This window comes from Ambystoma mexicanum, chromosome 11 (assembly GCF_040938575.1).
Source record: "Ambystoma mexicanum isolate Mex_15411 chromosome 11, UKY_AmexF1_1, whole genome shotgun sequence".
Taxonomy (NCBI): Eukaryota; Metazoa; Chordata; class Amphibia; order Caudata; family Ambystomatidae; genus Ambystoma; species Ambystoma mexicanum.
In genome coordinates this window covers 1,169,016,890-1,169,031,622 of record NC_090934.1, presented here as the reverse complement: position 1 = coordinate 1,169,031,622, position 14,733 = coordinate 1,169,016,890, and the positions used below count along the sequence as shown (strand labels likewise).

Below are 14,733 nucleotides of genomic sequence, written 5' to 3'. Positions count from 1 at the left end.
TGGGAGTCCTCACGTTGCTCTCCGAGCAATTTTTGTGCAATTTCGTATTTTTCCATAGAAAATTGAATAATTTGGACAGATTTTTGCTTATCGTTTTCGAACAAAGGACAGCTACCAACAGCAGGGATCCACTGCCGGCAAAGATCTTCATCCACCGTCAGATCGTCCATCGGAGTTTCAAGAAGGCCCGGCCTTGGGCCTACTTCGCGCCTTTCAACCATGTCCGAGGAGAAGAAGGAAAGCAGGAGCCTCTTCAAACTCTGCGTGAAGTTTGGATTAAGGAACGTATTCATGGAAGATCAACATCATAAATGCTTATATTGTCTGCATCTGACCACGATGAGGAGGGATGCGCGGGGTGCCGTGGTTTTGCAAAGAAACCCAAGAAAGATTGATACAGCAGGCTGGCAGCGTGGCTCAAATCGAGCAAGGCCCCTGACTCAGCTGCCTGGCAGAGTCCTGGCTCACCCAGGAGAGGCCGGTCTGAGGAGCAAACTACCTCTGGCAGGCGGTTGAGATCCTTTGAGGACTCCCTGCCCGTGGGGGAACAAGAAATGGTCAAGCTCTGCAATGCTGGCTCAGCTGGGTTCACTGCTGATGTGGGTCCCAAGTTGGGCAGAGCGCAACCGCCATCACAATCAGACCCCACAGTGAGCCTACCGACGAAAGGGGCCTCTTCTAAGAGAAAGTCCCTAACCCCGTCCAAGCTCCGTGTATCAGCGGACAAATCGATGAAGGAGAAGTCGGTGAAGGACCTGTCTAAACTGACTAAGACCTCTAAGCCTTCTAAGTCAACTGATTTGACGAAGGCCCTGTCGACGAGGGCCTCAACGGGCACATAATCAACAATGTCCACCGCAACAGTATTGAATGCGAGCGGCTCCATGAAGGTGGTGCCTATGACATCCACCCCACATGTGTCCCTACCCTGAGGTGTGATACAGCTGCGGAGGCAGCAACAAAGCCAGCAGGCACCCCAGGGTTGGGGAAAGGCCCTGCAACCGCATCGGCCCGGAAGCCTCTGGAGGATATAAGAGAGAAGGACAAGGCACGTGGGTGGAATCTCCATGGGAGGGGGACTCACGTGCTGCTCCAGGACAACCAGAGCAGAAGCTCCGACGACAGCAACTATACAGACCACGAAGGAGGAGAATCTGAGGATGGTGAGCCTACGTCCCCTGCACCTAAAAGGAGGGGCATCAGTCCAGAACCTACGCCACTGGCTCCTTTCACCCCTTTCTGAGGGACGTGTTGCTGGATATTCTGACGAGATTAAACACACTGGTCACGGAGATCCAGCAAAGGATGCCCCCTGCACCAGGGCCTGCCCCACCAGAGGACCTTCAGGAGCCTCCGAGGTTGAGCCCTCCTTGTTGGAAGAGAAAGTCTAAGGGCAGTGCTGGCCTTCCGACCGCATCCAACCCCCTCCGCCACCACCACCACCACCACCACTGCGTCGCAACCTGACTCCACCCGGAGCCCCGGCTCTGCTCATGGACACGGCTACAGGCACCAACAAGGACAACGACTTTGTGCCAGCTGATGGGGAAACACCACAGCAGGCGACCCCCATATGGCCTCCCCACCGGACGAGGTTGGATACTTTCATTCCATGATGTTCAGAGCCTCTGAACTGTTTCAGTTAATACCTGAGGAAACTAAGAAGGAAGGGTTCCTGTAGCAGAGGCGCGAGTCCAAAAGAAAGACCATCATGTACGTTCCTTTCCTGGATATCTTGGAGGAGGGCCTGGTGCTGATGAAGAACCCCAGCACGGCCCTGCCCAAGCGTGACAGATTGGAGAAAAAGTATAGAGTACCGGATTTAGCTCCCAGGTGCTTAAGGCCTTCGCCCGACTCAGTGGTCTCGGGAGCAGCCAAGAAGCGCTCGGGCGAACCCATCATCGGTAACCATGGTATCTCCGGACCAGGAGGGGAAGAAGCTGGATGCAATTGGAAAGAGAATAATCTACATAGCAGCCACTACCATCAAGGTGGCTAACACACTAGCCATTTTCTTACGGTATGACCGTGAACTATGGTACAAGCTGGGCCCTATTCTAAACTTCCTGCCCGAGGGCAAGAAGGACGAGGCACTCGAGCTGTATCAAGAGGGGGAGGTGGCCTCGGACCATGGCATCACACTGGCGGTGGACATCACGGTGCTGGATATGCCGTTGGACAGCGAAAACTTCTTCGGCAAGGCCATTGAGTCTTTACAACCCACAAAGACCGACACTGAGACAGCACGCTCCCTGGGAACCCTGCAACAACGTCGACTGTCATCCTTTCATTCCTCCAGAGGAAAGCTCAGCAGATCTTCCAAGGGATTTTCTCCCCGTACCAACAGCCTTTGCACTCCTCCACTCAAGAAGCATACAGGGGCCACTCTCAAGGCAGTGGAGGACCTCATCGGCACGAACCACAGGGCAGGGCCCTGACCCCCAAGCAGGCCTGAACTGGCCATGACCTCTGGCCCCCACTTATGCACCCCTAAGTTCGTCATCGCATTGCAGAAGATCCCCACTGACAGATGGGTGCTGGACGCCTACTTCAATATCCCCATTCACAAGAAGCACCACAAATTCCTATGGTTTGTGGTCCAGGGTCAGCACAACCAGTTCAAGGCTCTGCCCTTTGGCCTAAAATCAGCCCTGATGATCTTTTCGAAGTGCTTGGCCCCGGTGGCAGCACACCTTCGTCTGCAGGGTATCCACGTATACCGTTGACTGGACGATTGGCTTGTGTGATACCGCACACATCAAGGACTGTACGTCTGATGACAGATTTGGGGTTCTCCATAAACTATCCAAAGTCCTGCTTGATGCCATCTCAGGACGTGCTGTTTCTGGGTGCCCAGCTCAACACAGTAACATGTTTAGCATCCCCCTGGGAGGAAAGGGTGGTTGCCATGCAAGGCAAGGTACAGTGTGTGTTATCGGCACAGATGGCAATGGTGTGGGCCATCACGTTGCTGCTGGGCATGATGTCCTCCTGCATCAGCCTCGTCCGTCTCTGCAGACCTCAGATGAGGCCTCTCCAGGATGCAAGGTGGATGCAAGTATCGGGGACCTTTGCAGACAAGATCTCCCTCAATGATACAGTGCTGTGGTGTACGGCTGCATCTCATCCATGGGACTCCGTTTCAAGCTCCGCCTTACTCCGCCTTACCAGGAGACAGTCACCACAGATGCCTCTCTAGAGGGCTGGGTAGCCCACACCAGACAGTTGCACACCAGAGGCCTCTGGCAACTGGAGGAAAAGGGCCTCCACATCAACGTCCTGGAACTTTGGGCTGTATTCTGGGCCTGCAATTCTTTTCCGCCATTGTTGCGTGGGCAAGGTGGTGAGGACCTTCACAGACAACACCACCACCATGTTGTACATTTGGAAGAAAGAGGGAACCCGCTCGCCAGCACTCTCCATGGAGGCCCAGGAGCTGTTGCACTGGGCCATTCGTCAAAACATGCTCCTTGTCCATTTTCACCTGGCGGGCATCAAGAATACCATTGTGGACCCACTCAGCAGGGAGCTGCGTTCTTGCCACGAGTGGGAGCTCTCGCCAGGATCAGGTGGAACTTCTGTTCGACAAATGGGGCCAACCCCAGATGGATTTCTTCGCGATTGCGAACTCCAAGTGCCAGAAGTTTCCCAGCAGGTTCCCTCAGCCGAGAAGTATGGGGTACGCATTCTCATTCTCGTGGGAGGGCTGGTTCCAGTACACCCTTCTGCCATTTCCAATCCTGCTACATGTGATCACCACACCCAGACAGTGCCATTGCAGGATAATACTCTTCCCAGCATGGCCGCATCAGATCTGGTACCCGGACCTGCTGCGTCTGTCAGTGGCCCCATCCATCAGGCTCCCACTGTTGCCGGACCTTCTCACAAGAGAGGGAGGGGCAATTCTGCACCACGACCCAAAGTCGCTGAACATGAGGGCATGGCTCCTGCAGCCCTACAATTTGGAGGTTATGCTTTACCTGTGGAATGTAATGACATCCTGGCCAGGGCCAGGGCCAGAGCCTAGTCGACATTGAAGGGCTACAGCCATAAATGGAAGCACTTCTATGTGTGGTGCCAGGCTCAGAAGATTACCCCTCTGCGTGTTTCAGCCCTGCAATTTCTGCCCTACTTGCTTTCCTTGGCCAAGGCGGGATTGGCTCATGCCTCTATCAAGGTGCATCTCGCCGCCATATCCCGGTACACCAGGTCTCTGTGTAAACCTTTGCTGAGGTCACACAGATTCATCAAGGAGTTCCTAAAGGGGCTCTTCAGGACATTTCCGCTGGTGAAGGCTCCTGCCCCAGCTTGGGAGCTCAGTGTATTACTAACTAAGCTCATGGATGCTCCTTTTGAGCCTATGCATCAAGTCCCGCTCAAGATTCTTTCGCTCATGGAAGATGGCCTTCTTCGTGGCTATCACCTCAGCCTGGTGGGTCGGGGAGATCGAGGGCCTGTCTTGCAAGAAGCCTTACTTGCCTTTCCCCACTTCAAGGGTAGTACTGCAAGCACACCCGTCCTTTATGCCAAAGGTACCGTCAGAATTCCACCTCAACTAACCTTTGGTGTTACCTGTCTTCTTCCCAAATCCGCCGTCGCCAGCGGAGAGGGTCTTGCATTCACTGGACGTTGCTCATGCCTTGAAGTTCTATGTGGCATGTACGAAGAGTTTTCGGACTACTTCTCAGTTTTTCAGAAGGCTTACACCACCAGGTGGCTCTCCGGCTGCATCATGCACTTTCATGGACGGGCTAGCAGGCAGTTGCCAAGCCGGCTGAGAGCCCACTTCAACAGAGCCATTGCAGCAATGACAGCATTTCTCCCTGGTGTGCCCCTGCTCAACATCTGCAGGGCCACTACATAGAGGTCCACACTCTCCTTCTCTAGGTTCTACTGCATCGACAAGAATTCCAGGGAGGATTCCCGAGTCGGCCAAGTGCTGCTACGCAGCCTGTTTGAGGTGAGTCTGTTCCTATTGATCCTTGCCATCTCCCGTGGTGGTGTATTGTTAGGAAAGATTTCTCTATACTGCACCTTTCCTTCCCTTTTTATGGAACCCCCCCAAACTTTGTCCTTTTATTTTTGAGTCTGACCTGTAGTTTTTGCAGTGCAGTGAAGCCTTAATCTTCACTACACTGGCTTTTGCTCATGTGTCACGGGGAAACTGAAATGTCCTTCAGGCTGTCAGTACTGGGAAACATTCTTTCCCTTAGTCCCGTTACTACTTTTGGATACTTTTGTATCACTTGTGGTAACTTTTTATCATTGTACAATGCAGCTTACACTGCAGTACAAGGGGTTACATTTTTGTTTTGCCCTACACTAACACTCAGAGGATTTGTGGTTACTCTTGGTGGCAGCAGTGACTTTTTCCCACTTTTGGGACTTTTCGTTTTAGCCTTACCGTGTTTACCGCGTTGGCTACTAACTGTGGCTAGTGTCCAAACATGGCTGTGCCATATGGTTTTTCACCTGTCCTTTTGCCATCTTGTTCTGTAGCCTTCTTCCTGGCCTGAGAGGCCAGGAAAACCCTTATAAGGACTTCCAGTGTGCTGTAAAGCAGAAGCTTTTGGCAGGCTACTGGAGGGCTTTGTGTGTTTGCTGGCAGGATGTGGGCTTGGACTGTCTGGTCCCAATCCACAAACTGGTTTCAATGTGTCTGGAACAAGCTCTTTAAACTGGGGAGCACAGCGCTTGTTATGCAGCAACAAGAATCGTCGCCGCCAGTGCCGTGCTCCCCAGTTTAAAGAGCTTGTTCCACGTCACGCAGCAACCAAATAAAGAAAATGAAACCCTTGTGTTTGCTATTAAAGACGCACATTCATCCTCATTTCTTCTGGGGGAACCCCCTTCCAATAACAGCCCACCAACTTCGGGGTATATAGTTGAAAATGCAGAAACCTTTTTTCCGTAATTTTGCAAACAGCGGTTTTTGACTGGCTGGGATCACAAATAGAAAACATTAACTGCGGGGCATATAGCAAATTGCAGAACCTTTTTTAGAAAAATCTCTAAAAATATTAGAGCAAGAAGAAGCCAAACACGACCCAATACACAGTCTTATAAGGACTTCCCGCCTACTTGCCAAAGGTGACTCTGTACTGACTGATGCATCGTGACCACTTTGGTTTAATGTTAATTTCATACGAATATTCTCTAGGGGTAAAAGAAGCAACAAGTGTTTGTGAAGAAATCATTGTCCTGAAGATGGCCTTTAATAAACTATACGACACTAGGGATAGTGTCCAAAACATCTAAGCAGGCCGAAACATGTCGACCATCCAAGACACCCACAGCAAATAAACCAAGGGGTCTTTTGTTTTTGTATTTCTCTCTACAGTTGTGTAATTGGTTTTTGTTCAGTACTTTGTGTGATTTTTACGTAGTACTGTCTAAATTACTCCCTGTTTTTTCCAAAGTATTGTGATGGCTCATCACTTTCTTGAGTCTTTTTATTAGTGTTAAAATCCTACGGAATGATGTCAAATTGTGTTTTTGTAATATTTCTCTCAAAAAATGTTCTCATGATATAATTGAAACTTAATAAATCACGTTTTTTACATATTTTTGATGTGTTTTGTACCACCCTCTTTTTGTCCACATGTGTTAAATGTATAAACAATGTTCTAGTGGCATAGCAGCGTAAAGAGGGGTAATCAGTCTCAACTCTCTGTGTGTATCCTTTATGACATTGGTTCCCTCTGAGCACTGATCCCCTACACAAAAAATTGGGAACTTACCTGATTTAGGTATAACTCGAAGAAGAGGAGCCACCACACCAAGGATGTCCTGGAGGAAGAGTCTCCACAGGTACTTTTTTCCACCCAGTCCCACACTCCTGAGGAATGGGAGGCTTTGAGGATGAAGATGCTTGGCATCTTCGCCAGACCCCAATGCCAGCGGCTCTGACAACTGACATCAGCGACCATGGCATCAGCCCTGTCAATGGATTCCACCGCCATAGGACAAGCCGGTAGGGAATCGGTATCTGGTCATTGCATCGACAACCAAAGCATCGACAGCCATACCATCTAAAATAAAGCATCTAAAAAAAAAGCATCTAATGCATTTTTTTAGATGGTAAAGGGTTTAGTTTAATAAAAATGGATTTTAAAGGTCCCCTGAACACGGGTCCCTCTTTCACAGCACCAACCAACACCAGAGTCGCAAGAGATTTTCTCCCGCTTCCCAGGAGAGCATGTATGTCCCATTTGGAGGACATTTATAATAAGGAGGGACACAATCCCTTTGGGCTGAATCCCTAAGAAAGTCGGGGACATTCTGGAGGTGTTTTTTGGGGAGTAAGGGGACTTGGTGAACTTGCAGGAGGCAAGTGGCCTGGACACCTTGCCAGGGGGGGACATGCTCCCTGCTGCCACGCCGGGCAAATCACATGCCAAGGTCTGATGGCTTGGGTAGTGGACACATTGGGGCTGTATGCTCCTTCATGCCTGAAGGTGTAGTATGAACTTACTGGATTCCTGAATGAGGGTCCAAAGAAGGAGACACTATTGCCTTTCAATCAGGCACTAGAGGGGCAAGTGCTGGAACTATAGGATAAACCGGCTTCAGTTCTTACAGTGGATCTGGACTTGGCAAAGAAGAACAGGCTGGCACCCTCAAACGCCATGTTCCTTCCTTCCCATGCTTCCCCGGAAAGCTTGATGTTCCTGGCACTTTGCCGAACCTTAAATCCACTTCTTTCTTTCCTATGGCCGTTGTCAGGGAGAGCAAGAGACTGGACACACAGAGTAGGAAGTGTCACACATTGCGAGAGACTGTCACTGCTTCTGATGGGGAAGCCCCTGCCCATGAGGCCAGGTGAGGTGAGCCTGCTACGTAGAAGTCCCCAGGGGTTGGCGTTCAGTGGGTGGATCGCATTGTGAGGGTAAACCCAATTTAAGGTAGTAACGATCCCGGGAGAACACGGTATTCTTTTGACCCTCCCACCTCTCCTTCTCAGACTTCCCCTCATCTAATTCCTGAGACCCCCATTACCCATGCCAAGTAGAGACCAATGACACCAGAATGATTTCTAAGTTAGTTGGTAATAATACTGGGATGAGGAAGATACAAAGAACAATGAAAATTACCCCCAAGGAGAACCAACAGCGATGGTCTAGTCATTCAAGAAACCCGATTGGTCAGCTGTGGTTCAAAACCACAGAGGGAAGAGAACCATGGCATCCAGCATCTTGGCGTGGACTGAGAGCATGGCAGGCGATCCGAAAGAGGGCACACCCGAAAGGCTTCACAAAGCAGGAAGCACACAGAGGGCGAAAGCAGACTCTCGCCGGCTAATGGAAATGCCGTAGTGCTGAGAGGTTTCTGCTAAGACCCCCAGAAGGCCAGAGAAGCCTCTTGTACACCGACAAAGCTGTAGAAGATCCTGGGAGACCTGCTACAACCCAACGGCAACAGTCAAGACCCTGCAGGTACTGGGGTGGCTCAGCCTAGAGTCTGCTCACAAGAGTCTGGCACCCTCAACACAGTTTGGAAAAGGGCATCCAGGTAGTTCTTGGTTGCAGTACCAGGGAGACAGGTCTGCTTATAAGGGTCTGGGACCCGCAACACAGCTTGGGAAAGGGCATCCAGGCGGTTCTTCATTGCAGTACCGGGGAGCCAGGTCTGCTTATAAGGGTCTGGGACCCTCTACAGTTTGACAGTACGTGAAAAGACTCAGGGTAAGGGAGTCAAACCTCTGAGCTTCAGTGAACGTTGTTTTCCACACCTTTGGAACTTTACTTTTGAACTGCAAAGCAGGACTGCAGGTGAGCAGCCAAGAGACCTTTTTCACTTTTCACTTTTTATTGAGTGTAACTTGTGAGGGATAGATTAGGATTTGAACACAGGTTGGTGAACTTTGAGTTGGACAACCTGACACAGACAGTTTCATTCGTTAGTTTTGATGAGGCAGGGAAACCCCTCCTAGAATTTGGGCTAGTTATGATTTCATCCCCCCGTTTTTACTTTTAATAAAAGTCTATGCCAATCAACATTCCACCCTTGTGTCTGACTACACCCTCACAAAAGATCTTCAGCTCTTCAAGCCTTGATCTTCGGGGCATAAACCTCTCTTGTGCTCTGGCCAAGATCTCCTTTGGCCTCTGGTTGGTCATGGCAGTGGTGTTGGAGCACACCCCTGCAGGGTGACATTCATGATGGCTTTGAGACCCTTTTCAGGGACGGCAAGGAAGCTTCCCATCAGATACTGCAGTCTGGTCTGGATACTGCAGACTGCATAGCAAGAGCGATGGCTACAAGCACAGGCTTATGCTAGTTTTCTTGGCTGGGGATGTCTATCTTTGCTACTGACATCCAAGAGAAGCTTCTGAATATCCCCTTGATGACATGAACTTATTCGCCACCAACGCCAATGAGTCCTTACAGAAGTTCCAAGCCTCTAAGGCTACTGATAGGTTGATGGGGCTGGCAATCTAGCAGCAGCGACCTGCAAGCCCTTCAGGTTGGGGAGAGGTTTCTGCCCATCGTGTCCAAAGAGGTAGAGGCTAAGCCCCATTGGGCAGGCAAGGGCAGCGTCATACCGGGGTGTGCTCATGGGAGGCGCTTCCACCTCCACTGTGCCCACTGCAGTGCCTAGCATGAAGACTCTCTGAAGTAGACTTATACCATCAGTCACCGGTAGGGGGTAGCATATATCCCTGTGTGGCGAGGAATGGAAAAATACCACTTAACGATGCCTCAGCCTTCCAGATCATAAAACAGGGGTACTGCCTCCCTTTTGCCCTTCACCATCTAGACCAACCCTCATGCCACCAACCCTTGGCTCCGGATCCTCTTCTGTTAGAGGACATCAGAGTGCTTTTGGCAAACGGGGCCATAGAACTGGTACCCGCTTTCTCTCTTCCAGGAAAGTCAAATCTGGGTGGTTTGTGCATTGCTGATGTGTTATAACCAGGCCTTTTTGCCTCCTTCAGGAAAGTCCAATCTGGGTTGTTTGTGCATTGCTGCTGTGTTTTGCATTGTGGTCACTGTTGCACTGTGAACTGTGTCTCATGAGGCTCTCCCCCCACTCACTAGGTCCCCTCCCCACTGGCGGTACCTTTGTACTGTTGTGTGTCTCCTGTCTGCCCGCTATTGTGTGTCCCCCTCCCGCCCCTCTGTGCTTCCTGCATTGTGTGGGGTTGGGCTGTGTCTCTTCTTTCTCTCTTTCGCTCCCTCCTCCTCTCACTTTCCTCCTCGCATCCTCTATGGTGCTCTGTCTCTCCCATCTTCTCTAACTGCTACTCCATCTCCTTTCCTATCCCTCTCACTAAGTCTGGAAGGAAGAAGTTAAAGAGGCACATCCTGGTCTCCAGTCCAGGCCTCCCTATCGCTGATACCTACATCAGTGCTTCCCCCAGACAGACTCTCACCGACATCCTCTTTGTCATTCCCTCACCAGACCTATGAACCCATCATATGGTCTTGGCTCTCTCTCCTATCTCTTCCTCTCCCATTAATTAATGGTGGCACTCGGTGGGAGGTCCTCTTGGTCTCCTTCCACTCCTCCAAGACCATCATGAATGTCTATCTGAATGGCACTGTCTTGGTCCAGGGCCCTCAGGCCAATCTCCACCTTTTCGCTCCACATTGCTACTCTCAGCTCAAGTTCTGCTGTCAAACAATCCTCTGACATCTGCCACCTCCTAGAAGAACTTGACCTGGATGTCCTTGCTCTCACTGAGACATGGTTACGGCCATCTCTGTCACAGGTTTTGACACTCTCCTCCCTGATGGCTACAAGACCCTCTCCAAGCCCAGAACCAACTGACCCAGAGGTGGAGTAGCATTCATCTTTCTGGAGTGGGTCTCTGCCTCTGTCATTCCTATGCAGGCTTACTCCTCCTTTGAATGTCTGTCCTGCAGGCACTCTATTTCTCCTGGCCTCTCTCTTACTGTGGCCACCATATAAAGGTCTCCTGGCCAGGTTTCCCTCTTACTCTGAGTGGGCTGACCTTTCCTCCTCTCTCTTGCTCTACCTCTCAATCTCTCCGCCTCAGAGACCTCAACATCCATCTGGATGCTTCTAATCCCTCCTCTGGGCTCTTACGCAACTTCTGCGACACTCTCTCTCTCTTTCCTGTCTACCCCCTGGTCCGACACACTCTGCCAGATACACCTTGGATGTTCTCATCTCCTCAGACATCCCCCTCTCTAACCCTCTTACCACTCCTCTCTCTTAGACTGACCACTGTCTGCTCTCCTCTCACCTGAAACACTCTGTCCCTCAGGCAAAGCCCGCCCCAGCATTGCCACCTACCCTCTCAGTACTTCGGCCCATGAAGGGTGTGTCAGTGGATGCCTCTACTTTCTCTGCTCCTCCTACTCCTGCGGTTGACTCTCATCCTGACACTGCATCTTTCTATCTCCAACGCTCTGGACATCATTGCCTCTGGGCCTCATCACGAGTTGGGCTGTAGCCCTTAAATGCGGTGGTAACGGTATTACCGCCGCATTTAAGGGCTGGCCCTATCACGAGTTGGGCGCTAAATCGGCTGTTTTACCTCCAGCCTTTTTCTGGAGGTGAAAATCCCTGTTTTCGGCTGTATTAGCCAGCAGTATTAGCACTGAAAATTCCCCATTGGATCCTATGGACCCATTCAGGAATGGGGATTTACCGTTAGGGCCCAACCCGTGATCCGGTGGTAATACCGCCGGACCGGTCGGCACTAGGGCTATGACAGTCAGCTGTATTACAGCCGGGAATACAGCCCAACTCGTGATGAGGCCCTCTGTCATGAGAATCCGCCTGCAGCCTACCTCAAAGTGCAACTCTTGGTATGACTCCGACCTCACCACCCTGAAACGCAAGTGCAGGGTGATGAGAGGAAGTGGAGGGCCTCGGGCGCATTCTCTGACAAACTGTCCTGCCGCCTGCTCCAAAGGCAATACAGACTTTCTGTCCTGTCCAAGAGGAGAGTCCATCCAAGCCCACGTCTCTGCGGCATCAAACAACACGGCCAAACTCTTTAAAATCTGCAAGGATCTGGCCAATCCTTCTGCAGTCTCCATCTCTCCTGCTCCCTCCCAGACCCTCTGTACGGTTCTGGCTTCTCATGTCACCACTAAAACTCAGGACATCCTGACCTCTCTCTCCTCCTCCTGTCCCTCTACCTCTCTTGGCCCTCCGCTGGCCGCCTCTCCCTCTCCCTCTCCGACTACACCTGAAGAGGTTTCTAGACCAGTCCGATCTATGAAAGCGTAATCCAAAAAGGTGCTCCCCTGCTCCTTCAGAACCAGCAAGACCCACATTGACACCCTTGCTCCAGCCTTGGCCGGTTTCTCTACTCACTCTTTAGCTACTAGATCTTTCCTCTCCCTCCTCAAGCACTCCCTTGTGCACCCACTCCTTAAAAAGCCTTCTGCCGATCCTACCTGTCTGGCAAACTATCGCCTGATCTCTATCACTCCTTTCCTGGGAAAACTCCTGGAAAAGCTGGTAATCTCCCAGCTCACACTCCACACTAATTCTGTTGGCTGTCTCCACGACCATCAGTCTGGCTTCAGAGCAGCCAGAGGCATGGAAACTGCTCTCCTAAACACCCATGAATATCTGCTAATGAATCTTGATTCCAGTCTTCCTACTGTCCTCATTGTTAGGGAGAATTCTCTGTTTAGGCTGAATTTCCCTACCTAGTGAGTCCCCCAGCAGCTTTGCTGGATTTCTAGGGTTTCTTTTTTTTCTCCTGCCAAGAGTGAGACTCTTTTACCCTCACTCTTGGGCATGTTGAAGTGTGTTTACTTGGTTAAACCTTGTGTTGGATGGGCTATGGGGTCTTTTACTCCATAGGGCCTCATGTATTTTTTGGATGTGGGTTACACAGCACCCTCTGTGCCGTAACCCAGGGGTGTCCTAGGGACTCCCCAACATAGACTCCATACCCTGGGACTGACTACTGTCTCCCAGGGCATGTAAAGTCACCAAAGACTTTACTAGTCTTAAATCCTGAACAGAACCAGTACAAACCATCATATTGTGGACGTACTGGCTGGGGCAATTCGATTGCCCCAGGGTCTGTTAGTCGCGGGGGCACGTCTCCGTCCCCCCTGATCGAGTTTTGGCTGGTGGCAGTGGAAACTAATTTTTATATTCGACCGCGAATATTTTCCTATGGGATTTCCCTTTGTTTTAGGCTAACACAGTTAATTATTTATTTACGGTAGCCTTAAACATACCGCCGGTTTATATATTTATTATTATAACTCCGGTGGGGATTTTTTGCCAAAACTTGATACTAAAATGGCGGTGGCGTTCGCCTCTGTAACTCTGACCCAAAGTGGAGCCCTTTGTCCCACTTTTGGCGGGCTTCTCCACAGAAGCCCTCCAAAGTGGTGCCACTCTGTCTGGGGTACTTAGGAGGGGTGGAGGGGGATTTAGGCACCCTGGACTGAGTTACCTTGGTAACTCAAGTCGCACTCCATCCTGATTGGCCCAAGTGGTGAGCCGGCCGGCTCACCACTTAGCATGTTTGAGTGGCAGCTAGGCTGGGTGAATGGGGGTTTGCTGCATAAAAGCAGGGCTTTGGGGACTGGAACTTCAGAAGTCGCCACAGGACCTAAGAATCCGACGAGGGACGAGCTGAGCTGATCTGCTACGACGACACCGCCGGTGGAGCCCTGCTGAACCATCTCACCACTTTTCCCGACGACCGAGGAGAACTCTTAACGGAGTGGCTCCTTCCCTTGACTGGTGGGGACAACCAGTTTTCACCTTCTCTCCGTTCTTCGAGGTATCCCGTGGCCGCCTTGCCAGTGCCAAGCACCCCGGCAACCGGAACCCCACCACTTTTACCCCAACCGCGAAAGTCGGTACAACCCGTTAACCGGAGGACTCCGCGGCTGGTTTCTTCCCGGGCAGTGCAACGACCTTCTTCTTCTGCTCTTCAGCGAGATCTTCTTCTCCCCTGACCGACGTCGAGCCTTGCTGCCACTGCCTGGAACAACTGCCCCCGCTGGAGGATCCTTTCCGTTAAGGTACCGTGTTCCGCCTGGCTTCCCTTGCCACCGACTGTACGAGGTAGTTTTAGCCCTGGGCTTTCGATCCTGGGATTGCCTGGGACACTTTGGCTAAACTTTCTGAGCCTCTCTAACTCTTTTCCGAACTCTTTTGCAAGACTCTGAATCCCTACCAACTGTGTGATCTTGGGCACGTTTTCGCTCTGTTTGCTCTAAGAGTGGGCCCTGCTTAGTGACTTTTTGCTCACCTGTGACTTTGTGCTTCTTTGAGCTTACCGAAAGCGTTCTTGACCTTAGAGTGGTGTGTTTATCCTAATTCTGCTCTTTTTCCCCTCCCTTTTTTCACCTACTAGAGTGTCATCTAACGTTAAGCGCTCACCTCTGTTTTAATTATGTGGTGTTAACCTAGAGTTGTCTAGATAGGAATAAGGATTGGGACTGCTTTCCATATAACTGTGTTTGGAGTGTTTTATTATATTTTGCTAGAGTGTTTTCAATTTGTGTGTTCTTAAAAATAAATAACTATATACTTTTGAAACCAAGCTCTGGTCAGTGTTTGCTTGTGCTATTGTGCCTGAGTACATATTGTGTATACTTTGCATACTGCCTAACTCTTCTTGAGGGAAGTCTGACTGCTCAGCCACAGCTACCAGGTAAATCTGGGTGGTGCAGACTGCTACCAAGTGGGTTTACTGCTATACCTGTGGTCTTAAATCTTTTACAGTGTTCCCCAAGGGAACTGCACAGGTTTCTGCCTAACACTGGTGTACAGCG

The 14,733-nt window shown here is 50.7% G+C and overlaps 1 protein-coding gene across 11 annotated transcripts in view; it reads left to right on the top strand.

Moving 5' to 3' along the window:
- Positions 1-14,733, top strand: part of TLN2 (talin 2) — a 7,472,684-nt gene that overhangs the window by 2,009,288 nt on the left and 5,448,663 nt on the right. The gene's annotated exons all lie outside the window — the stretch shown is intronic.